General features: G+C 44.6%; 1 long non-coding RNA gene across 1 annotated transcript in view; it reads right to left on the bottom strand.

Moving 5' to 3' along the window:
- Positions 1-12,028: 12,028 nt before the first annotated feature.
- LOC141129448 (uncharacterized) overlaps positions 12,029-27,215 on the bottom strand; it is a 17,974-nt gene continuing 2,787 nt past the window's right edge. The window contains exon 2 of the long non-coding RNA XR_012241829.1: positions 12,029-13,388. This is a non-coding gene — a long non-coding RNA (uncharacterized lncRNA). The remainder of the gene's footprint in view (positions 13,389-27,215) is intronic.

Here is a 27,215-nt window from a genome sequence, read left to right as displayed (position 1 = left end):
TGCCACAGCGCCACCTGCCACACGTTGCAAATTGTTACTTGCCACCTGCCACACATTGCAGATTGTCACTTGCCACGGTGCCACCTGCCACACATTGCGGACTGTCACTTGCCACCTGCCTCACATTGCAGATTGCCACCTTGCCACCTGCCTCACATTGTGGATTGTCACTTGCCACCTGCCTCACATTGCGGATTGTCACTTGCCACGATGTTACCTGCCTCACATTGCGGATTGTCACTTACCACGGTGCCACCTGCCACACATTGCGGATTGTCACTTACCACGGTGCCACTTGCCACACATTGCGGATTGTCACTTGCCACCTGCCTCACATTGCGGATTGTCACTTGCGACCTGCCTCATAATGCGGATTGTCACTTGCCACCTGCCTCACATTGCGGATTGTCACTTGCCACAACATTACCTGCCTCACATTGCGGATTGTCACTTACCACGTCTCCACCTGCCACACATTGCGGATTGTCACTTGCCACCTGCCACACATTGCGGATTTCCACCTGCCTCACATTGCAGATTGTCACTTGCCACGGTGCCACCTGCCGCACATTGCGGATTGTCACTTGCCACCTGCCTCACATTCCGGATTGTCACTTGCCACCTGCCTCACATTGCGGATTGTCACTTGCCACGGCACCACCTGCCACACATTGCGGATTGTCACTTGCCACCTGCCTCACATTGCGGATTGTCACTTGCCACGGCGCCACCTGCCACACATTGCGGATTGTCACTTGCCACCTGCCTCACATTGCGGATTGTCACTTGCGACCTGCCTCATAATGCAGATTGTCACTTGCAACATCACCAGGCACACATTGTGGATTGTCACTTGCCACTGCTGCTGATCCCACTGTGAGGAGCCCAGTGTTCTGCCGAAAAAGGTCCTCCATCGGATACTGTCCACCCTGTACTGCGCAGGCGCAGCGCTTGCGCAGTATGGAGGACAAAGAAGACGCCGATAGTCTCCAAACATCAACAGCAGGAGCGTGTGGCACAATGTACTCTGAAGCGCAGGCACCGTGGAGAGCTCATGAACAGCTGTTCATGTTCAGAGACTTTTGGCATCTCCTTTGTTCTCCGTACTGCGTAAGCACTGCGCCTGCGCAGTACAGGGCGGACAGTATCCGATGGAGAACATTTCTTGATCCTCCCAGTGGGATCCGCAGCGGAGCGAGCAGAACGGGCTGGCTGGCGGGCAGCAATTTGCCACCCCCCTGAATGTGCCGCCTGGAACCATGGCTCCATCGGGTCCCATGGTAGGGCCGGCCCTGGTGCAGTATTCGTGTGTAGTATGTATAGTATGTGTGGCTTCTGGCTTTTATTTATTTATTTTTTGGGCGGAACACCGCTTTAAGGGTAAATGTGAGATCTGACCCCACAGATCTCACATTAAAGAGGTCCTTTCGTGCATTTAATCTTTTACAAGGGATGGTTACATGCTTTGTAATAGAAATAAAAGTGACCCAAATTTTTTTTTTTTTTTTTAAAAGGACAGTGTAAAAGTAAAATAAATAAGAATTCTTTTAACCACTTAAGGACCGAGCCTCTTTCTGAGATTTGTTGTTTACAAGTTAAAAACGTTTTTTTTGCTAGAAAATTACTTAGAACCCCCTAACATTGTAAATTTTTTTTCTAACACCGTAGAGAATAAAATGGCGGTCGTTGTAATACTTTCTGTCACACCGTATTTGCGCAGCGGTCTTACAAGCGCACTTTTTTTGGAAAAAATACACATTTTTGAATTTAAAAAAATAAGACAACAGTAAAGTTAGCCCAATTTATTTTTATATTGTGAAAGATAATGTTACGCCGAGTAAATTGATACCCAACATGTCACGCTTCAAAATTGCGCCCGCTCGTGGAATGGTGACAAACTTTTACCCTTAAAAATCTTCATAGGCGACATTTAAAAAATTCTACAGGTTGCATGTTTTGAGTTACCGAGGAGGTCTAGGGCTAGAATTATTGCTCTCGCTCTACTGATCATGGCGATACCTCACATGTGTGGTTTGAACACCGTTTTCATAAGCGGGCGCTACTTACGTATGTGTACGCTTCTGCACGCGAGCTCTTCAGGACGGGGAGCATTTAAAACATTTTATTTTTTTTTCTAATTTATTTTACTTTTTTTCTTTTTTTTTTAAATATATATTTGTGTAATGGCTTTGCACAGAGTAGCCCGGATCCTCCTCTTTTCGGGTCTCCCATCGCCACCCCTGTCTCAGCCAATGAGGGGAGTCCTGGGCAGCTTAGACACTCCTGCAACATCGCTGGATAAAGACGGGCTCAGGTAAGTATGAGGGGGGGGCTGCTGCACACAGTCTTTTTATTTATCTTCATGCATAAAATGCATGAAGATAAAAAAAACATCTGCCTTTACGATCCCCTTTAAATCTGCAAGCAACTGTGAAATGGTGTCAAACATCAGTACCCTATATCTTCTATAGGCGATTCTTTTAAAGGCCCCCTATAGGTCATCAGTTTAGCATTAGAGGATGTTTGGGGATAGAAATGTTGCTCTCGCTCATCACTGATATGTATTGCAATCAATGTTTTCACTCATAGGTGCTCTCAATGGGTGCGTTTACGGCCGTATATGTGGGGGGTCCTCAAATTTTGGGGGATTTTAAATGCTTGGGAGAGACTTAATTTTTTTACCATTAAACTTTTTTTTTGACAAGTTCTTTAATGAGACATCTGGGATCTAAAAGACCCCCAATGTCTCCCGTGTATTCAACACAGCATTCCATTCTTTCCCGCACATACTAACATGGGGTCCGGGAAGTGACATCAGTTTTCCAGGTCGGCAACAAGAAGGAGAGGAGAGCGGATGTGTCGGCTCCCTCCTCCATCCTCCATGGCACCCGCTATGCCAGTCACACCCAGAAATGCCAGGAGGGGTTTTTAGAAGATTTCTCAGCAAAATAAATCCTGGAGACATCAATGGATGGGGGGATTGCTTTGAATATTAAAGAATTAAATGACACTTTTAGTTTGCGGTGCTCATATACAGTGTAGTTTTGCTCTAAGGAATCGTAATCTGGAGAAAAGCTACAAACATGAAAGTGTAAAATACAACAATGTGAAAAGAAAAGTCCTAGATAAAGTTCCAAATGCCACAAATGTGAAGTGAGAGCCATATACAGTCCAATTTTAAATCTTTATACAAGACAGTCAGTGATCTTCAGCAATTCAGGGGATACTAATGTGTGTAAAACACCCTGGAGAACCAACCGTGACCCCCACCGATCGATGTCTCCTCACCTTGTACCACCGATCGACGTCTCCTCACATTGTACCACCGATCGATGTCTCCTCACCTTGTACCACCGATCGATGTCTCCTCACCTTGTACCATCGATCGACGTCTCCTCACCTTGTACCACCGATCGACGTCTCCTCACCTTGTACCACCGCTCGATGTCTCCTCACCTTGTACCACCGATCGATGTCTCCTCACCTTGTACCACCAATGTCTCCTCACCTTGTACCACCGATCGATGTCTCCTCACCTTGTACCACCGATCGACGTCTCCTCATCTTGTACCACCGATCGACGTCTCCTCACCTTGTACCACCGATCGATGTCTCCTCACCTTGTACCACTGATCGATGTCTCCTCACCTTGTACCACCGATCGATGTCTCCTCACCTTGTACCACCGATCGATGTCTCCTCACCTTGTACCACCGATCGATGTCTCCTCACCTTGTACCACCGATCGATGTCTCCTTACCTTGTACCACCGATCGATGTCTCCTCACCTTGTACCACCGATCGGTGTCTCCTCACCTTGTACCACCGATCGATGTCTCCTCACCTTGTACCACCGATCGATGTCTCCTCACCTTGTACCACCGATCGGTGTCTCCTCACCTTGTACCACCGATCGATGTCTCCTATCCTTGTACCACCGATCGATGTCTCCTCACCTTGTACCACCGATCGATGTCTCCTCACCTTGTACCACCGATCGATGTCTCCTATCCTTGTACCACCGATCGATGTCTCCTCACCTTGTACCACCGATCGACGTCTCCTCACCTTGTACCACCGATCGATGTCTCCTCACCTTGTACCACGACCTCATTCATGAAAAGGAGGTCAATGAGGACTTCTTCATACAGCCTGCGGACAGCATCCAGAGATCATTTCCACATTTTTGGTCCTCAGCAATGTACAGAACGTGAGAATCCCAAAAAAAGGGCTTCAGAGTGTAAATTGTTGGGTTTATTTAACATTGAAAGCTAAAATAACACTCAGGATAAGAAACACAAATCGTATGTATTACTAACCACAGTATACTCAGAATGACAGATTAGGCATTACATTTTGCCAGAGAGTACTGTGATTGGTCATAAGCAAAGTATGGAACTGTGGTTTACTGCAATGTTGGTGTGGTTATTGTACGGAAGTGTTCATGGTGTGTGTTTTTTTTTTTTTGCACAATTGTTCATGGTGTGTGTGTTTTGTTTTGTTTTTTTTATCGTGTGTGGCATTTGGGACTTTATTTAGGACTTATTTTTATTTGTATTATTGTAGTATTTTGCTGTTTTCATATTTACTTTCATGTTTGTAGTGTGGAGCGCTTCACTTTTTGTATAAAACTAACAAAAAAGTTAACCACTTCAATACCGGGCCTATTCTGGCACTCCTCTCCTACATGTAAAAATCATAATTACTCAGAACCCCCAAACATTATATATTTTTTTTTTTCAGCAGACACCCTAGGGAATAAAATGGCAGTCATTGCAACTTTTTATCTTGCACGGTATTTGCGCAACAATTTTTCAAACGTGGTTTTTTTTTTTGGGAAAAAAAAGTTTCATGATTTAAAAAAATAATAGTAAAGTTAGCCCAATTTTTTTTTTAATAATGTGAAAGATGTTACGCTGAGTAAATAGACATGTCACGGTTTAAAATTGCGCACACTCATGGAATGATGCCAAACTTCGGTACTTAAAAATCTCCATAGGCGACGCTTTAAAATGTTTTACAGGTTACAGAGGAGGTCTAGGGCTAGAATTGTTGCTCGCGCTCTAACACACGCGGTGATACCTCACATGGGTGGTTTGAACGGCGTTTACATATGCGGGCGGGACTAACGTGTGCGTTCGCTTCTGAGTGCGAGCTACCGGGGACAGGGACGTCATAACGTCGCGCCCGGGCCTCCAACGGTCATAGAGATGCTTGTCATCCGGCGGCAGCCAATTCTTTCTCCTGGTCCCTGATGGCAGGGGAGAGCCCAGAGAACATCGGTGCCCATCATTGAAGAAGAAAACATACTTATTTACAAATTTCAAAACAGAAACAAAGAAAAACTTTTATTTTTTTCAAAATTTTCGGTCTTTTTTTATTTGTTGCGCAAAAGATAAAAATTGCAGAGGTGAAGCGTGTAGCTAACGTTTTATTACAATTTTTTTTTTTTTTTACTGCTTGCAGACCAGCCACCATCATACTGTGGCAGGTCGGCTCCTTCCTGCAAATCGTTGTACCTTTACGTCGGCTCCTTTAACAGCTATAACAAGCGTGCGCCCGCTGCACGGCGGGGGAGGTCATGCGCATGGACGTGATGTCCGCCGGCCACCCGCGATGCCAGAACAGGGATCTGTCAATGTAAACAAACAGATCCCCGTTCTGTCAGGGAAGTAGAGTGATAGTCAGTTCCTAGTTATTAGGAACAGCGATCTCTCTGTACTCTGAGTGACAGTTAGAAACACCTCCCAGGGAACACTTAACCCCTTCCCTGCCAGTGTCAGTTGTACTGTAATCGGTGCATTTTTATAGCACTAATCGCTGTATAAATGTCACTGGTCTCAAAAAAGTGTCCGATCTGTCTGCCGCAATGTTGCAGTCCCACTAAAAATCGCTGATCACCGCCATTACTAGTAAGAACATAAATTTTGCAATAAATCTATTCCATAGTTTGGTTTGCACAAAAGTTATAGCGTCTACAATCAGGATACACTTATTGCGATTTTAACAAAAAATATGTAGAAGACTATATGGGCCTGAACTGAATACATTTATTTATTTTGTTGGATATTTATTATAGCAAAAGATAAAAAATGTTTTTTGTTTTTTTTCCCAAAATTTGTCTGCCTTTTTTTGTTTATAGTGCAAAATCTAAAAACCGCAGAGGTGATCAAATACCACCAAAAAAAATCTCTATTTGTGGGGAAAAAAGATATCAATTTTGTTTAGGTACAACGTCACACGACCGTGCAATTGCTAGTTAAAGCGACGCAGTGCCGTATCCCAAAATATGGCCTGGTCATTAAGGTGGTAAATCCTTCCGGTCCCTAAGTGGTTAATATAAATAAAATGTTTGTTTTACACAAAGGGGAAAACCAGAAGCGGCACCTAGGTGTAGTATTAAAAGACGAGATTTACTACAAAGGTAAAATCACAAGACAGATATAAAACATGCCCATCAGATGTATGGGGAAGCTGCTAGGATCCGTCCTTTGGACACCACACCTTGCTAGGGAACCGCTGCAGATGGAGGAGTAGTGTGCAGCATCCTATGGCCACTACGAAGTTCAGGTAAACCAGTGTGGAATGCACAGAGGAAGTGATGTCATCGGAGGCGGGGAGCGGCTAAATTCAATAGGCCTATTCCCTATACATCTGATGGGCATGTTTTATTATATCTCTTGCGAGCAGTGTTAATAAAACAACTGATTTGACTAAAATACGACTAAAACTAAAATGGCATTTCAGTCAAAAGACTAAAACTAAAATGGCATTTTAGTCAAAAGACTAAGACTTAGGCTATGTTTCCACTATTGCGTCCCCAAAGTCGCGCGATTTTGTCGCAATTTTTTACCGCAATTTTACCGCAACTTTTTACCGCGATTTGAAGCAATGCCTGTGTCTATGGACCTCAAGTCGCATCAAAGTGGGACCAAAGTAGTGCAGGGACTACTTTGAAGTCGCTGCGACTTGAAGTCGCACAGATATGAACGGTACTCATTGGAAATCATGGGGTACTATTTGTCATGCGCCTTTTCACTCCCAAGTCGCATTAAAAGTCGCACTAGTGGAAACATAGCCTAAAACTAAATTGAAATTTGACTTCAAAATTAACACTGGTCTGTAGTGCGTGTTCATACCTCAATACCATAAATAATAACATATTTGATTTTTCACTCCAACAGTATATAATGAGTTTGGAAATTGTAGAGAAATGTTAACTAATGCATTATAATTGAATTACACCCATTAGATTTCAGACGACTAAAACAGTTGACTAAAAGGTCTTACAAAATGTACTGGGGATTTAGTTGACTAAATACGACTAAAACTAAAACAATTGCAGAAGACTAAAATGGGACTAAAACTAAAATGCCATTTTAATCCTAAGACTAAGACTAAAACGGAATCAAAATTTTCTGCCAAAATGAACACTGCTTGTGAGTGATTTTACCTTTTTGTAATCTTGGCTTTTAATCCTACACTTAGGTGATGCGCCCTGTCTTCCCCTTTGTGTTTTACCTTTACAGAGCTCTGAGGACAGCTGCCCCCTTCTCCACCCATATGATGGACTTATTTTTTTTTGGACGTATTAAACAATGGAGTCAACAAAATGCTTTTTCACTTCCTGTATTGAAGAAAATACTCCTGCCAGGTACTTTACATGGAGGTTTTGGTTTCAGTAAGTGGTGTGCCCTTAACAGCAAGACCTGCAACTAAAGGTTTCCAGCAGTTTATCAGTTCTGCACATCAGTTTTGCCCCTTTCTCCTTTTACAGTACACTTTCAGCCAGGATGTTTCCTCACATGATCTGACCACTTCAGGGCCTTCAACAACATTGGAATTGGAATGCAAACCAAAAAAAAGCATACTATAAGATTTAGGGCAGGACTGAAACGTGACCATTCCAAAACTTTAACTTTTTTTATAGTCATTCTTAGGTAGGGTATCATGTGGTGTTTGAGTCATTGTCTTGCTACATGACACACCTTATCTAGAAATCCAGCTTATAGACCAGTGATGGAGAACCTTGGCACCCCAGATGTTTTGGAACTACATTTCCCATGATGCTCAACTACACTGCAGAGTACATGAGCATCATGGGAAATGTAGTTCCAAAACATCTGGGATGCCGAGGGTCGCCATCAGTTATAGACAGATACTTTGACACTTTCCTGCAAACATGATGCCAGGCCCAGACTGGTCATGGGGCACACCAGGCTCTTGGCCACATGTCCTGGCAAGAGTGGTATGTTGGTGACCGGGCCATGCGACAGGCTGCAGTCACCACACTCCTCCTGCTGTGTGGTCAAGACTGTGTCTCCTCTCCCACCCCATCGGTTGTGTTGCCCTGTTGAGGGGGGGGCGTCACAGGAGGAGCTGGAGAGTGGGAGTCTTCATGTTGACAAGCAGGTGGTCACCTACTTGTTTATGTGAACCGGGTCTGCTGGGGGAGACCTAGGGACATTCCTCTGCCCTGCTGGAGGTGGGACTGTGCGGGGGTCACTGTGGTTTAGGGAGTGCAATGTAATCACTGCAGTGCAGCCCCCTCTGTCAGTACCTTTTGTGTTGCAGTGCCGGGGATCGGCTCCATGGGTGTACAGTCATCAGACCCCCCCTCCCAAAGAAATTGGCTGCTCAGTCTGGAATACACAGGCCTGTTTGTCCCAGTCTGGAACTGCATAAAGCTGTCACCACCATGTTTAGTCTTCTGACTTATCCATGTGGTCTTTAGTAAACAGTAGGTGGATAGAAAATTGTGGCTTTGACAATGACAGGTCTACCATACCACCATTGTGGTTCAGTATTCTCCTGATTAATAGGCTTATGAACCCCGACACTCGCCAATGCAAGAGAGGTCCTTCATTCCTTAGATGTTAGCTTGGCATTCTTTGAGATCTCCCGGAGTATCAGACCTTGTTCTTGGTATGACCTTTGCTGGTAACAGTGGCATTGAATTGCCTTAATTTGTACAGTCTGCCCAATGATGCACTGGTAGAGGCCAAACTCACATTTTTTTTTTTAACCTTGCCTTTCCTGGTGAGCACCAATAACTAGATCAATTTTGTATATTAACTTTTCCTTTTTTTTTTTTTGAGGTCTTCGGAATCTTTCTTTGGGCCTTGATACTTTCACAAATTTTTAAGATTAGACTTGGATAGTGAAGACCCAGATATTGGTTCTTTAAAGTTTTAAATAAAGGCAAAACATGTGTTTTTTTTCTTTTGGAGTGGAGGTGGATTAGAACACCTGTCAGGTTGGTTTTTATGGTCTCTGTCCCTGATTAGGAGATTCACCTTCTCTATTGGGCTTCATGTACACTAGCAGGTTTTATACTCCATAAAAGCATTTGTCCATGCACACACAGGCTTTTACAAGAGTTTAGAAGCTGCTGCAGTTATGTGAGGTTCAACCACCTCTCCTGAATGCAGAAGAATCACATTCAGGATAGGAACATTTTGACTGGCCACACAGTGCAGCTAAATAGTGGCGCAATTTTGCCACATTTTTCCGCAGCTGGCAGTCAACCTAGTCTGTGTGTACATGAGCCCTGAGTCCTGTTATCACAAAAAGTGCAAGTAGAAGAAAATCCCAAATTTTGTCCCCAAAACAGGAATAGTGGGGATATCTTCCAATGGGGGACACTAGCTTGAGTGACAACCAGGGATTCCCCCACTCACTTCTTGGATTAACTATGAGACAGGAAGTAAATGGAAATGTTTCCAATGGGACACTTTTGCCACGGTCTCCTATGTTCCAAAATGGCAACCTGAGAGATGATTGGTTCCTTCCCCTACAGGAAACACAATAAGAACAGTGAAAACGCCACCTCCTCAGTTTAGACTGTTTCCTACCAACCAGAGGCAACAGTTTGTTTTATCCTGACTGTGTGACAGTTGGGTCAGTGGTCCCTCTCTGGATGTAGATCTGCTGGGCATGCCTGGCTTTGACTTTTCTGAGTAGTTCCATGAGCCCTTTCTGTTTTCCAGGATCTTGACTCCTAAATCTTGTAGGGGGTGAACTCCTCAAGACCCCCTGGCTGGTGAGACCGGAGTTCCTACTCCCTCTCTGGGCCTTCAGTTGGGGGGGCGCTGCAGTATCTTGATGGTGCAGGGCAGCCTGGAGCTATGATAAAGCTGGATGAAAGGGATCCCAATGTTATGAAGTCTGTCTTTTGGGCTCCATTCACACTTGTACAACTTTGCTGCAACTTTGGATGGGTGCGACTTTGGCTTTGACCAGTGATAATGGACAACTGTTGCATGTAAAACATTCAGGTTTGAGGGTTAACATTGAAGTCTATGGCCCTCAAGTCGTATGAAAGTCAGGCCCAAGTTGTGAATGAACTACTCCTGAAGTCGCTTAGATATGAACGGTACTCATTGGAAAACATGGGTGTGACTTATGTGAATTTGATGTCCAAAGTCACATGGCAAGTCGTAGAAGTGTGCATTGAGCCCAAAAAGAAACCTATCGTGAGAAATACGCAGACCTCCATTACTGATTGGCTGGCTTTTGCTGGGTTTTAATATATTATGAGCCCCTCACCCAGAAAGTACAAATATCAGGACTTCTTCATTCACTGGCTGCATAACTTAAGGTCAGTGACAAACAAACTATTGAAGCCAGAGGATCAACATAATTGAGGCATTGTCAGAGGAAGGTCAGCAATGGCAGCCTATGTATTTTCCTCCTAAGAAGACAATGTCATCTTACCAGCTCAGGGCAAAGTGGACATGTCTTTTGTAAAGCCCCCCCAACATGAAACCTACTACGTTGCCATGCACTCCCCTTGCTACTCTGTTGCAGCTGACACTAAAATCCCTGATGTTGGACCCCGAGGGATCATAGACATCAAACCCTTGGTTATGACAGTGGTTGAGCCTAGCAATTGGCTGCCAGCCTCCAGCGTGGTCACAGGGAAATCCATCACCCATATAATTGAAAGCATTGGGTACTGCCATGGAGGAAGGCTCAGCAGTGGTAAGGCCTCATGTACACTGCTGCTGGTAAACAGATGTTTAGGAGCAGTTGGGAATTTTTTTCAGCTGCCCCTGAACTCTCCTGTTATCAGTACATGTACGCAGGGTTGTTTAGTCATTTCTAGGCAGTTGAGTTTAGAAGCGCGCCAAAAAATGGGTTCAAATGGATGTTCTGAGGCATTTGAAACGTCAAACGCCTATATCGGCTTGTAAACATTGCTAAACGCGGTAACTCGCGTTTAGCAGTGTTTCATTTACAGACTTTTTTTCATTAAAAAAAAAAAAAATATATATATATATATATTTTTTTATAAACGCTTCAAGACGCAAATGCGGCTAAATGGACATTTTTAGACGTCAGTTTCTAGCTGTCAAGTTAAATCGTTCAGGAGAGATTGAAAAATGTCCCGTGTACATGAAGCCTAGGGTGAGTATCAAAGGGATTGTCACCTTTCCTAGAATAGGTGAGGTGGAACGTCTCTTTAAAATCCGAACAGTCAGTGAAGCTGTACTCGCTACACACATGTATATTATGATCTATCAGGGTAGCATCTTGTCTACTGACTATGGGCCCTGGCATTTGAGGAAGCTGCCCTGTTATATACAGTAATGCAAGATGACATGTTACCACATTTAACAGTCAAGGAAGCCATGATGGTCTCTGCCAACTTGAAACTCTGAGAAGATGGATGTGAAAAGAAAGCTGGTTAATGAGATCTGTTTCTGGGGTGGGCACTCCCTGACCAATCAAGGCTTGTCTAGGGGCATAGCTGTTAGTTTGCTGGTTAATTAGTTAGCTGTTGATTAGATCACTATTAGAGGTACTGATATTACTGTTTTAATGTTTAGGATAATGTGATCAAGCTCTTATCTGATTTGATGTTGCATAAATTTGTGAACGTATAATAAAGAGTTCCAGTTTGCACATAAGCTAGTGTCGGCTCTTTCTTGAGTGCAATTTTCAGTGTGTGAGATATCTCTACAACTTTGTCATGAAAATTCTCGTAAAACTGAATAAAAAAAAAAAATTAAAAAAAAATCAGAAGTGATGTAGTGTATTTATTTTTCAGACGACAACTGTACTGATTAAACAATCATACAATCTGGTATCATACGATACATTTTTGTGCTTGTCATATCAGATGAACTGTCACAATTGGCTCTGGAAAGCTCTGTACTAACGATCCGATTATCGTACAATCGCTTTGAAAGCGGTATCAGCAGCATTATTCATTCAGAGATCTGAGAGTGAATGAACGGCAAGTATCATTAGTGTTCATGGGGGGGACCCACTTGCTTAGCAGGGTATCTGTTTGATGATCCCCCCATGAGCAGGCAAATGAGTGGTCCATGTTTGCTCATGTGGAAAGGACACATCCTGCGGTCCTCTATGGGCGGTTGGATATAAGCGGACCGCCTGCCTGTTTACATCCAACTGCTGTCTGATCCAACTGAATAGGATGTAGGCGGTTGTGAACTCCCACCCCCTGCTCCATAGAGGAGAGTGAAGAGTCTGATGGGGCCCACCTGAAAAAACAGACCCAATTGAACCTCTAGTGTGAAAGGGGCCTAAAGCCCCATACACACTATTCAATTGTCTGCAGATTTTTGTCTTCAGATTTACCACAACCATATAATATGAGGTCAAACCTTAAGAGTTTCAATTTGTATGCAATCAGCCAGGCCCTTACACTACATGGTTTTGGTAAAAATGAAGACAAAAATCTGCAGAAAATCTAATAGTGTGTATGGGGTCTTAGGGACATGTTGGAAAATGTTGTGGGTGGGTGTTTTATGTACAGAATTTTCCTTCATCCACCCAAGTGAAAGAAAATAGAACCATGTATGGCCAGCTTTAGACAGTTGGCACCAGAACAGGTATAAGAGGCAGATTTTCCAATGGGACACTTGTTCTGGTGCCAGCTCAATATTTTTTTTTTTATATTCTCCCATCACTTTCCGACGATCACCTGAATATATAATCTCAGTGGGGGACTGATGGCAAGAATATCCGAGTGGTCCCATCCAAATCTAACAAATGTTTGGCTTTAGATACACTTCAGGCTTGACCTATTAGTGGATACAAAAAGTAAAATTTAAAAGAATACCAATTATTTATTTTAAAAGTAAAGTAGACAGTAATATTGCACATCCCAGCTGGCATGGTAAGTATTTTCCAGGGATGAGGGGACCGGGGTGATTTCTAAAGAGGATCTGTATGTGCTGAGTGGCTTCTTTCTCTTGAACCAGAATGGAAGGATCCAATCCCAGCGCCGGCCACAGTCCCATCCTCCGCTCCAGGCATGGATCCAGTCTCATCGGTGGAGGTGGATTCATTGTGGATGGGTTGTACATATCAAACCTCCATAATACTCAGAAGAGCTTTTTTTTCTTTTTGCAATTCACCTGTAAATAAAAATAAAAATATTAAAACAACTGCAGATCAGGGGCTTGTGCGGAATATTACTGTAACCCCCCTCCCCCGGGGGCACTGGGTCATTTACAGTCCTATGACTATGGTTTTCACATCGTCTATTTGAGTGATTTGGGAGGTTGCCACGAGTACAGTTCTGCCTATAGCGATGAATAGGGCTGCAGTGTGCATGCGCAGGATGAAGAGGTCATGGCGGGGACACTTTAAGGCCAAGTGGCTCCAGGCATTCAATTCCGGGCCCTCTCCTGCAGTACTGCTTTTCCACCACTAGACATCAGTCTTCTTGTGGCTGTCACTCAACCCACTTCCTGTGAGCCTGGGCTGTCATGGACACACCCCCTGGGAGGGACTTCAGAAGGACAGCCTGTGCTCACTAAGCTACCGCACTAAACGCCACTCATTACAGTCCTTTCATTAGATGTAGGAGTAAGGAGACCACCCACCACTGCCAGAGAAGAGGAAAAAGACCTGTGACATCAACACACTGGCCAGAAAACCTGTGGGTGTGTCTATATCTCGGAACACCCAATAAGAGGATAGTATGTGACTGGTCTAAACTACGTGGCACACTCACCAATGTCAGGAGCCTGGAGGACAAGATGGGTGAACTAGAGATACTGTTGAACAAGGAGGATTTGGATTTTCTGAGAATTTCAGAGACTTGGTTCAACAGCTCTCATGATTGGCTGGCAACTATTCAAGGGTATACTCCTTATCACAGGGATAGAGAGGGTAAAAAAGGGGGAGAGGTATACCTATATATCAAGAATAATGTACAAGTGAATGTGAGAGATGACATCACTAAGGGAGCTAGGGAGGAGGTGGAATCCTTATGGGTAGAGCTCCAAAGGGATGAAGCTAAGGGAAAAATAATACTGGGAGTATGCTATAGGCCCCCTAACCTGAGGGAGGAGGGGGAGACAGATCTCCTATCACAAGTTGGATTAGCAGCAAGGATGGGAAGTGTTATCATAATGAGGGATTTTAATTATCAAAACATAGACTGGGCGGAGGGAACCGCGCATTCATCTAAGGCTCACCAGTTCCTTAATGTCTTGCAGTACAATTTTATGGGTCAGATGGTAGACGCACCAACTAGAAATAAAGCGTTACCGGATCTACTGATTACCAATACAGACCTGATCACGGATGTGGAAATATGGGGCAATTTAGGAAACAGCGATCACAGGTCAATCGGCTTCAGTATAAAAAAAAACAAAAAAAACACACAGTGCTGAAACCGCGCCGGTCCTGAGGAGCTGCAGGCAGGAGTTTTTAGGTGAGCTGCGGCTTCGCCTAAAAACTCCTGCCCGCAGCTCCTCAGGACCGGCGCGATGTCCATCAAAAGAAAAAAAAAAAAAAAAACCCCTTGATTATTCAAATCGTGAATCGAGTTAAAAAAAAAAAAAAAAAAAAAAAAAAAAAATCAGATTTCATTTTGGGAGAAAATCCCCCAGCTCTACCATTGTTCCTAATTTTTACAGACAGTCTACTGACTGGAATGGTACCAGGTGACTGGAGAAAAGCCAATGTAGCACCAATATATAAAAAGGGCCCAAAATACATCCCTGGGAATTACAGACCAGTTAGCCTAACATCAATAGTACATAAACTCTTGGAGGAGGGGATGATAAGGGATTATATACAAGATTTTAGTAATGAGAACGGTATCATTAGCAGTAATCAGCATGGATTCATGAAGAATCGGTCTTGCCAAACTAATCTATTAACCATCTATGAGGAGGTGAGTTGCCATCTAGATAAAGGAAGGCCCGTAGACGTGGTGTATTTGGATTTTGCAAAAGCATTTGACACAGTTCCCCATAAACGTTTACTGTACAAAATAAGGTCCGTTGGCATGGACCATAGGGTGAGTACATGGATTGAAAACTGGCTACAAGGGCGAGTTCAGAGGGTGGTAATAAATGGGGAGTACTCTGAATGGTCAGGGGTGGGTAGTGGGGTCCCCGAGGGTTCTGTGCTGGGACCAATCCTATTTATCCTGTAACCCCTAGCAACCAATCAGTGAACGCCAATAATGTGCAGTAACCTCTAGCAACCAAGCGGCAAGCAGAAATTGTGTTGTAACTTCTAGCAACCACCCAGTGAGCGGTAAGGATAGGCTGTAAGCTCTGGCAACCAATTGCAATCGCTGCGTGATCTGCTGCAGTAAACTGCTTTGGAGTCTACCTGCTATTTTTTGTATGTCTCAGAATGGAGGGGGGGCCCAAGAAAATGTTTGCCCAGGGTCCAATCAATATTAAAGAAGGCCCTGGTCCTGGGGAAGTTTACTTTGATTTAGTTCCTTGGCTCAGAGCACAAGCCTATTGTTGTGTCAGACCATAATTTGTCAGATTAGCCATTGTCATCAATTTTGGTGAAGCACAAATAGCTGTGTAAAGCTCTGTTTCCACTACTGCGAGTTGTTGTGCGACTTGACACATGTCAAGTTGCATGACAAGTCAAAACCCATGTATTTCAATGGTCCCTGTTCTAATTGGTGCAACTCAAGTTGCAGTGACTCCAAAAAAGGTTTTTGCACTACTTTGTTCCAACTTCGGTGTGACTTGTTCTCACCGGTCGCATGACATCGCATAAAAAAATTGCATTGCAAAGTCGCACTGTAAATCGTGCGACTTTGAGGTCACAACAGTGGAAACCTAGCCTCAGACTAGGTTTCCACTATTGCGACCTGAAAGTTGTGCGATTTGTGCCACGATTTTGATGCAACTTGAAAAAATACCTGTGTATTCTTGAGGTCTATGGACCTCAAGTTGCATCAAAGTGGGACAAAAGTAGTGCAGGGACTACTTTGAAGTAGCTGCGACTTGAAGTTGCACAGATATGAATGGTACTCATTGGAAATAATGGGGTATGACTTGTCATGCGACTTTGCAATCCAATCGTTAAGCCCAGGTTCACACTGAGCTGCGGGAATGAAAGGGTGCCAGTTCAGCTGAACTGGCACCCTTTCATTCCCGCATGTCAGTCCCGACTTCAGGGGAATTCCAGAGACATCTGTACATGTTTCTGCACAGATGTCAATGGAAATCGCATCCCGAAATCGCCAAAAGTAGTACAGAAAACACTTGGAAATTTGAGGCGCCGCACCGATTAGGACGGTGCCATTGATGGGCAATTGTCGCTGATATGACATGTCAAATCGCATCAATGTGAACCAGGGCTAAGGCTCCTTTCACACTTGTGTGACTTGAAAGTTGTGCGATTTTGACGCGACTTGAAGCAATGCCTGTGTAATCTTGAGGTCTCTGTCTCAAGTCGCATCAAAGTTGAACCAAAGTAGTGCAGGGACTACTTTGAAGTCGCTCTGACTTGAAGGTCGCACAGATATGAACGGTACTGATTGGAAATCTTCGGGTACAACTTGTCATGTTACTGTGGAGTCCCAAGTCATTGGACAAGTGTGAAAGGGGCCTCAGGCTTTCTGTACCTCATCACTGCTACCTGATGATTGATTTGGTGGATTGTTCTAATGGTGGTGAATCAGGATAAATAACTGACATTCCTCTTTGACTGGTCTGATGTCAGAGCGCTGTGACTTTGGTCCACCATTGGTTGCAGGGAGGGGGCGGAGCTCTCACTCTAGGATCTTATTACCAGATCTGCTCTGTACACTTATCACTCCATAGTGAATTGTATTAAACGGATCCATCCAGTTCACTGAAAATAATCGATGTAAAAGAACGATTGGTTCATGAACTGGACATCACTATCAGGAATAGTTGATCAGTGAGTGCAGAGATCAGTGTACAGCCCGGACACCGAGTACATCACCGACCCACCGAGACATGATCTGTCCATCCATTTCTCCTGTGTATGGAGGTGAGTGCACATCCCGGGGGGCAGAGCGATGACAGTAGGGTATATGGGGGGTAGAATGCTCGGTGTATATGGGGGGGTAGAATGCTCAGTGTATATGGGGGGGTAGAATGCTCAGTGTATATGGGGGGGTAGAATGCTCAGTGTATATGGGGGGGTAGAATGCTCAGTGTATATGGGGGGGTAGAATGCTCAGTGTATATGGGGGGGTAGAATGCTCAGTGTATATGGGGAGGTAGAATGCTCAGTGTATATGGGGGGGTAGAATGCTCAGTGTATATGGGGGGGTAGAATGCTCAGTGTATATGGGGAGGTAGAATGCTCAGTGTATATGGGGGGTAGAATGCTCAGTGTATATGGGGGGGTAGAATGCTCGGTGTATATGGGGGGGTAGAATGCTCGGTGTATATGGGGGGGTAGAATGCTCGGTGTATATGGGGGGGTAGAATGCTCAGTGTATATGGGGAGGTAGAATGCTCAGTGTATATGGGGGGGTAGAATGCTCAGTGTATATGGGGAGGTAGAATGCTCAGTGTATATGGGGGGTAGAATGCTCAGTGTATATGGGGGGGTAGAATGCTCAGTGTATATGGGGGGGTAGAATGCTCAGTGTATATGGGGGGGTAGAATGCTCAGTGTATATGGGGGGGTAGAATGCTCGGTGTATATGGGGGGGTAGAATGCTCGGTGTATATGGGGGGGTAGAATGCTCGGTGTATATGGGGGGTAGAATGCTCGGTGTATATGGGGGGTAGAATGCTCGGTGTATATGGGGGGGTAGGATGCTCGGTGTATATGGGGGGTAGAATGCTCGGTGTATATGGAGGGGTAGAATACTCGGTGTATATGGGAGGGTAGAATGCTCGGTGTATATGGGAGGGTAGAATGAACGGTGTATATGGGGGGGTAGAATGCTCGGTGTATATGGGGGGGTAGAATGCTCAGTGTATATGGGGGGGTAGAATGCTCAGTGTATATGGGGGGGTAGAATGCTCGGTGTATATGGGGGGGTAGAATGCTCGGTGTATATGGGGGGGTAGAATGCTCGGTGTATATGGGGGGGTAGAATGCTCGGTGTATATGGGGGGGTAGAATGCTCGGTGTATATGGGGGGGTAGAATGCTCGGTGTATATGGGGGGGTAGAATGCTCGGTGTATATGGGGGGGTAGAATGCTCGGTGTATATGGGGGGGTAGAATGCTCGGTGTATATGGGGGGGTAGAATGCTCGGTGTATATGGGGGGGGTAGAATGCTCGGTGTATATGGGGGGGTAGAATGCTCGGTGTATATGGGGGGGTAGAATGCTCGGTGTATATGGGGGGTGTAGAATGCTCGGTGTATATGGAGGGGTAGAATACTCGGTGTATATGGGAGGGTAGAATGCTCGGTGTATATGGGGGGTGTAGAATGCTCGGTGTATATGGGGGGGTAGAATACTCGGTGTATATGGGGTAGAATACTCGGTGTATATGGGGGGGTAGAATGCTCGTGTATATGGGGGGTAGAATGCTCGTGTATATGGGGGTTAGAATGCTCGGTGTATATGGGGGGTTAGAATGCTCGGTGTATATGGGGGGTTAGAATGCTCGGTGTATATGGGGGGTTAGAATGCTCGGTGTATATGGGGGGGTTAGAATGCTCGGTGTATATGGGGGGGTTAGAATGCTCGGTGTATATGGGGGGGTTAGAATGCTCGGTGTATATGGGGGGGTTAGAATGCTCGGTGTATATGGGGGGTTAGAATGCTCGGTGTATATGGGGGGGTTAGAATGCTCGGTGTATATGGGGGGGTTAGAATGCTCGGTGTATATGGGGGGGTTAGAATGCTCGGTGTATATGGGGGGGTTAGAATGCTCGGTGTATATGGGGGGGTTAGAATGCTCGGTGTATATGGGGGGGTTAGAATGCTCGGTGTATATGGGGGGGTTAGAATGCTCGGTGTATATGGGGGGGTTAGAATGCTCGGTGTATATGGGGGTAGAATGCTCGGTGTATATGGGGGGGTTAGAAGGCTCGGTGTATATGGGGGTAGAAGGCTCGGTGTATATGGGGGTAGAAGGCTCGGTGTATATGGGGGTAGAAGGCTCGGTGTATATGGGGGTAGAAGGCTCGGTGTATATGGGGGGGTAGAAGGCTCAGTGTATATGGTGGGGGTAGAAGGCTCGGTGTATATGGGGGGGTAGAATGCTCAGTGTATATGGGGGGGTAGAATGCTCGGTGTATATGGGGGGTGTATATGGGGGGTAGAATGCTCGGTGTATATGGGGGGGTAGAATGCTCGGTGTATATGGGGGGGTAGAACGCTTGGTGTATATGGGGGGGGTAGAATGCTCGGTGTATATGGGGGGGGTAGAAGGCTCGGTGTATATGGGGGGGGTAGAATGCTCGGTGTATATGGGGTGTAGAATGCTCGGTGTATATGGGGGGGGAGGGGGGGGGGGAGTAGAATGCTCGGTGTATATGGGGGGGTAGCATGCTCGGTGTATATGGGGGTGTAGAATGCTCGGTGTATATGGGGGGGGTAGAATGCTCAGTGTATATGGGGGGTAGAACAACACTTGGAAGGCAGGAAGAATCATTATTGGCTCTGCTGATCGGCTCCTGTAGAAACACGTCGGCACTTTAAAGATGGATATCTCAGTAACAGCAGCTGCGGCCACAACTGAGATTTCCATCTTTTCAGTGAGCGGTCCTGTTAACGATAATGGTGGTCTCTGTGGCGGATTCGCTGCGAGATCACCGTTATTGACGGCGGGAGAGGGCCCCCCCTCCACCGCTTTCTGGAGCAGTCGGCAGTGGCGGAGGTGATCGGGACCTGTCCGTGTATGGAGATGAGTGAGGGGGAAGATGGCCCCCACCTGTCTCCATACTATAGCAGGGCGGGATTGACGTCAAAATGTCATTTCCGCCCATACGTTTTAAAAGGCATATTTTTTGTCGTCATTTTTTTTTTTTTTTTTCCTTTTATTGCATTTAAGTCCAAATATGAGATCTGAGGACTTTTTGACCCCCAGTTCTCATATCTAAGAGGACCTGTCATGTTTTTTTCTATTATAAGGGATGTTTACATTCCTTGTAATAGGAATAAATGTGACCCAAATTTTTTATTTTTTTTTTAAAACAGTGCAAAAATAAATAAAATCAAGTAAAATAAAGAAAAAAAAAAAAAAAAACTTTTTTAAAGCGCCCCATCCTGCCGAGCTTGCGTGCAGAAGCGAATGCATACGCGAGTAGCGCCCATATATGAAAACGGTGGTCAAACCACACATGTGAGGTATCGCTGTGATCGGTAGAGCGAGAGCAATAATTCTAGCCCTAGACCTCCTCTGTAACTCAAAACTGGCAACCTGTACAATTTTTTAAATGTCGCCTATGGAGATTTTTAAGGGTAAAAGTTTGACGCCATTCCACGAGCGGGCGCAATTTTGAAGCGTGACATGTTGGGTATCAATTTACTCGGCGTAACATTAGGGCTAAACTGTTGTCTTATTTTTTTATTCAAAAAAAGTGTATTTTTTCCAAAAAAAGTGCGCTTGTAAGACCGCTGTGCAAATACGGTGTGACAAAAAGTATTGCAATGACCGCCATTTTATTCTCTAGGGTGTTATAAAAAAAAAAAAAAGTATAATGTTTGGGGTTCTAAGTAATTTTCTAGCAAAAAAAAACAACTTGTTTTTAACTTGTAAACCCCGAGTCTGAAGAAGAGGCTCCGTCTTAAGAACTCTTCACACTGAGATGTTGGCGGTAAAGAGCCTCAGTGTGGAAAGTGATGGAATTCTAGTCAGTCAATATAATGATGTGACCCAAAACAACCTGATTGTAGAAGTGATGAGTCTCCATCCCTGATATCTATTACACAGAAAGAAGAAAGAAATGGATCTTTGTGTGAGGTGATCTGCTTCATACAGTCATTATTATCTCTTCTGTTTGTTGTCAGTCAGTGAAATGTTCTTTGGTGCTGTGAGAAGTGCTGTAGATAGGAGAGGAGACAGGAAATAGGACATATGTGACTTTTTCAGAAATTAACCACTTCAGCCCCGGAAGGATTTACCCCCTTCCTGACCAGAGCACTTTTTACAAATTGGCACTGCGTCGCTTTAACTGCTAATTGCGCGGTCATGCAATGCTGTAACCAAACGAAATTTGCGTCCTTTTCTTCCCACAAATAGAGCTTTCTTTTGATGGTATTTGATCACCTCTGCCATTTTTATTTTTTGCGCTATACACGGAAAAAGACCGAAAATTTTGAAAAAAAATGATATTTTCTACTTTTTGTTCTAAAAAAAATCCAATAAACTCAATTTTAGTCATACATTTAGGCCAAAATGTATTTGGCCACATGTCTTTGGTAAAAAAAATGTCAATAAGTGTATATTTATTGGTTTGCGCAAAAGTTATAGCGCCTACAATCTAGGGTACATTTTCTGGAATTTACACAGCCTTTAATTTATGACTGCCTATGTCGTTTCTTGAGGTGCTAAAATGGCAGGGCAGTACAAAACCCCCACAAATGACCCCATTTTGGAAAGTAGACACCCCAAGGAAATTGCTGATAGGCATGTTGAGCCCATTGAATATTCATTTTTTTTGTCCCAAGTGATTGAATAATGACAAAAAAAAAAAAAAAAAAAAAATTACAAAAAGTTGTCACTAAATGATATATTGCTCACACAGGCCATGGGCATATGTGGAATTGCACCCCAAAATACATTTAGCTGCTTCTCCTGAGTATGGGGATACCACATGTGTGGGACTTTTTGGGAGCCTAGCCGCATACGGGGCCCCGAAAACCAATCACCGCCTTCAGGATTTCTAAGGGCGTACATTTTTGATTTTACTCCTCACTACCTATCACAGTTTTGAAGGCCATAAAATGCCCAGATGGCACAAACCCCCCCCAAATGACCCCATTTTGGAAAGTAGACACCCCAAGCTATTTGCTGAGAGGCATGTTGAGTCCATGGAATATTTTATATTTTGACACAAGTTGCGGGAAAGTGACAATTTATTTTTTATTTTTTTTTTTTTTTGCACAAAGTTGTCACTAAATGATATATTGCTCACACAGGTCATGGGCATATGTGGAATTACACCCCAAAATACATTCTGCTGCTTCTCCTGAGTATGGGGATACCACATGTGTGGGACTTTTTAGGAGCCTAGCCGCGTACGGGACCCCGAAAACCAATCACCGCCTTCAGGATTTCTAAGGGTGTACATTTTTGATTTCACTCTTCACTGCCTATCACAGTTTCGGAGGTCATGGAATGCCCAGGTGGCACAAACCCCCCCCAAATGACCCCATTTTGGAAAGTAGACACCCCAAGCTATTTGCTGAGAGGCATGGTGAGTATTTTGCAGCTCTCATTTGTTTTTGAAAATGAAGAAAGACAAAAAAAAAAAATTTTTTTTTTCTTTTTTTAATTTTCAAAACTTTGTGACAAAAAGTGAGGTCTGCAAAATACTCACTATACCGCTCAGCAAATAGCTTTGGGTGTCTACTTTCCAAAATGGGGTCATTTGGGGGGGGTTTGTGCCACCTGGGCATTCCATGGCCTCCGAGACTGTGATAGGCAGTGAAGAGTGAAATCAAAAATTTACGCCCTTAGAAAGCCTGAAGGCGGTGCTTGGTTTTCGGGGTCCCATACGCGGCTAGGCTCCCAAAAAGTCTCACACATGTGGTATCCCCGTACTCAGGAGAAGCAGCAGAATGTATTTTGGGGTGTAATTTCACATATTCCCATGGCATGTTTGAGCAATATATAATTTAGTGACAACTTTGTGCAAAAAAAAAAAAAAAAAAAAAAAATTTGTCTCTTTCCCGCAACTTGTGTCACAATATAAAATATTCCATGGACTCGACATGCCTCTCAGCAAATAGCTTGGGGTGTCTACTTTCCAAAATGGGGTCATTTGGGGGGGGTTTGAACTGTCCTGGCATTTTATGCACAACATTTAGAAGCTTATGTCACACATCACCCACTCTTCTAACCACTTGAAGACAATGCCCTTTCTGACACTTTTTGATTACATGAAAAAATTATTTTTTTTTGCAAGAAAATTACTTTGAACCCCCACACATTATATATTTTTTTAAAGCAAATGCCCTACAGATTAAAATGGTGGGTGTTTCATTTTTTTTTTTCACACAGTATTTGCGCAGCGATTTTTCAAACGCATTTTTTGGGGAAAAAACACACTTTTTTACATTTTAATGCACTAAAACACACTATATTGCCCAAATGTTTGATGAAATAAAAAAGATGATCTTAGGCCGAGTACATGGATACCAAACATGACATGCTTTACAATTGCGCACAAACGTGCAGTGGCAACAAAATAAATACATTTTTAAAAGCCTTTAAAAGCCTTTACAGGTTACCACTTTAGATTTACAGAGGAGGTCTACTGCTAAAATTACTGCCCTCGATCTAACCGTCGCGGTGATACCTCACATGCATGGTGCAATTGCTGTTTACATTTGACGCCAGACCGACGCTTGCGTTCGCCTTAGCGCGAGAGCAGGGGGGACAGGGGTGCTTTTTTTTTTTTTTTTTTTTTTTTTCTTTATTATTTTTTTGCTTTTTTATCTTATTTTAAAACTGTTCCTTTCATTTTTTTTTTTTTTAATCATTTTTACTGTTATCTCAGGGAATGTAAATATCCCCTATGATAGCAATAGGTAGTGACAGGTACTCTTTTTTGAAAAAATTGGGGTCTATTAGACCCTAGATTTCTCCTCTGCCCTCAAAGCATCTGACCACACCAAGATCGGTGTGATAAAATGCTTCCCCAATTTCCCAATGGCGCTATTTACATCCGGCGAAATCTAAGTCATAAAATGCTCGTAGCTTCCGGTTTCTTAGGCCATAGAGATGTTTGGAGCCACTCTGGTCTCTGATCAGCTCTATGGTCAGCTGGCTGAATCACCGGCTGCATTCTCAGGTTCCCTGTTGAGACAGGAGAGCCAGAGAAAAACACGGAAGACGATGGGGGGGGGGGGGCATTCTCTCCCACTGCTTGTAAAAGCAGTCTAGAGGCTAATTAGCCGCTAGGATTGCTTTTACATGAAAGCCGACCGCTGGCTGAAAAGAATGATACCAAGATGATACCTAAACCTGCAAGCATCATTTTGGTATAACCACTCAAAGTCGTGAATGCTGTACCTGAAGACAAAAATATGGCTAACAATAAAGCACAGTAAATGGTAAAGTATAAAAAATTGCATACCTGAAAAGCAAACATGATAAAACATAATAACAATAAAACATTGCAGAATAGAATACAGTAAAAAAGAGCAGAACAATAGAGAGAATAGAGAGAGAGAGAATAGAGAGAGAACAATAAAACTACAACTATTACTTTTTATTTAATATTTTTGTTTGTGTTTTTTTTTTTTTTTTTTTTACACTTTTTTTGTAACTGTAACTTTTATAACTGTAACCGGTTCCAGGTTCGGGTCTCTCAAAATGCGATGGCATCTTGGGAGACCCTGTGAAAGTGTGTCCTAGTCTGTGCAATGCTGTACCCTACGCTAATACTCAGCTAGTGAATGGTAGCATTCAAAACATTCACCAATGCAAAGACCAGGATTGTCAGGACAGGAGGGACAATAATAGCAGGTGTCACGCCTATATCCGCGCTTACTGCAGACACGACATCTTTTTTGGGGGAGTTCGTTGGGTAGGGGTACTCGGGAGGACATAAAGAAAATGCCTCTCATGCAGCCGACTGCATTTGGTTGGGGATGTGAATGGGGGAAGTACGGGTGCTGCAGAAGCGGTGGGTTCCCAATTAGGATTGGCGAATGCAGCAGGAAGGGCATTATGGGCACGACGGGCCTGTGTTTGTCTTCTTTGTGGCAGCGGGACACTACTTGTGCTTGCCACCTCACCAGCTTGAACTGCACTTATGGGACTCGCCACGTCACCAAGTGTTACTGCAGTGCTGGTTTGACTATGACCGGGGTGTACTAGGCCGCTGGCGCTTGCCAGTTCACCAAAACGCTACCAAAAAAAACTGTTAACGATCGCAGGGATCAGGCCTGACTCTGCGAACGCTGCAGTTATGCGTTTAGTGTTTTGTAAGTGACAGTGATCGATCGATACTGCACTTGGGTGGGCTGGGCTGGGCCGGGCGGAGGGGCAAAACGCAGGTGCTAGCAGGTATCTGGGCTGATTCCGCTAACACTGCGTTTTTGGGAACCCTAAACTGCTGGGGATGCCAGTATAGATCTGATCGGATCAGATCAGATATTGATCCGATCAGATACTATACCACTAAGGGAGGTGTACGGTGCGTGCGTGGGTGTTAGCGCTACTGGCACTAACCTGACGCTGCCTGGGGCTGGTGCTTGCCAGTTCACCAAAACGCTACCAAAAAAACTGTTAGCGATCGCAGGGATCAGGCCTGACTCTGCGAACGCTGCAGTTATGCGTTTAGTGTTTTGTAAGTGACAGTGATCGATCGATACTGCACTTGGGTGGGCTGGGCTGGGCCGGGCGGAGGGGCAAAACGCAGGTGCTAGCAGGTATCTGGGCTGATTCCGCTAACACTGCGTTTTTGGGAACCCTAAACTGCTGGGGATGCCAGTATAGATCTGATCGGATCAGATCAGATATTGATCCGATCAGATACTATACCACTAAGGGAGGTGTACGGTGCGTGCGTGGGTGTTAGCGCTACTGGCACTAACCTGACGCTGCCTGGGGCTGGTGCTTGCCAGTTCACCAAAACGCTACCAAAAAAACTGTTAGCGATCGCAGGGATCAGGCCTGACTCTGCGAACGCTGCAGTTATGCGTTTAGTGTTTTGTAAGTGACAGTGATCGATCGATACTGCACTTGGGTGGGCTGGGCTGGGCCGGGCGGAGGGGCAAAACGCAGGTGCTAGCAGGTATCTGGGCTGATCCCGCTAACACTGCGTTTTTGGGAATCCTAAACTGTTGGGGACGCTAGTATAGATCTGATCGGATCAGATATTGATGCGTTCAGATACTATACCACTAAGGGAGGTGTACGGTGCGTGCGTGGGTGTTAGCGGTACTGGCACTAACCTGACGCTGCCTGGGGCTGGTGCTTGCCATTTCACCAAAACGCTACCAAAAAAACTGTTAGCGATCGCAGGGATCAGGCCTGACTCTGCGAACGCTGCAGTTATGCGTTTAGTGTTTTGTAAGTGACCGTGATCGATCGATACTGCACTTGGGTGGGCTGGGCCGAGCCGGGCGGAGGGGCAAAACGCAGGTGCTAGCAGGTATCTGGGCTGATCCCGCTAACACTGTGTTTTTGGGAACCCTAAACTGCTGGGGACGCTAGTATAGATCTGATCAGATCAGATATTGATGCGATCAGATACTATACCACTAAGGGAGGCGTATGCTGCGTGCGTGGGTGTTAGCGTTACTGGCGCTAATCTGACGCTGCCTGGGGCGACGCATATCACCGCCGGGCGATCAGGGGGCTAAATCTTTATTCGGCGGGTGCCCTGACACTATAAAAAATAAACAAACTAACCAGCGTCACCCGTAACGGTTATACAGTGATCAGTGGTGAAAGGGTTAACTAGGGGGCAATCAAGGGGTTAAAACATTTATTAGGTAGTATATGGGGGTCCCTGTCTCTATAAAACGCTGACGGCGAACCTAAATATTTACCTCACTAACTAGCGTCACCAGCGACACTAATACAGCGATCAGAAAAATGATCGCTTAGCGACACTGGTGACAGGGGGTGATCAAGGGGTTAAAACTTTATTAGGGGGGGTTAGGGGGGTACCCTAGACCTAAAGGGGGGTAATACTAACTGTCCTAACACTGTAAATGTCACAAACTGACACCAATACAGTAATCAGAAAAAAAAAAAAAAAAAAAAAAAAAACCTGCTGGTGTCAGTTTGTGACAGGGGGGGGGGGGGTGATTGGGGGGGGATCGGGGGGCGATCGGGGGGGGGATCGGGGT

The sequence above is a fragment of the Aquarana catesbeiana genome, linkage group LG02, assembly GCF_042186555.1.
Source record: "Aquarana catesbeiana isolate 2022-GZ linkage group LG02, ASM4218655v1, whole genome shotgun sequence".
NCBI lineage: Eukaryota > Metazoa > Chordata > Amphibia > Anura > Ranidae > Aquarana > Aquarana catesbeiana.
The sequence above is the reverse complement of the archived record's forward strand: the minus strand, read 5'-3'. Positions and strand labels throughout refer to the sequence as shown.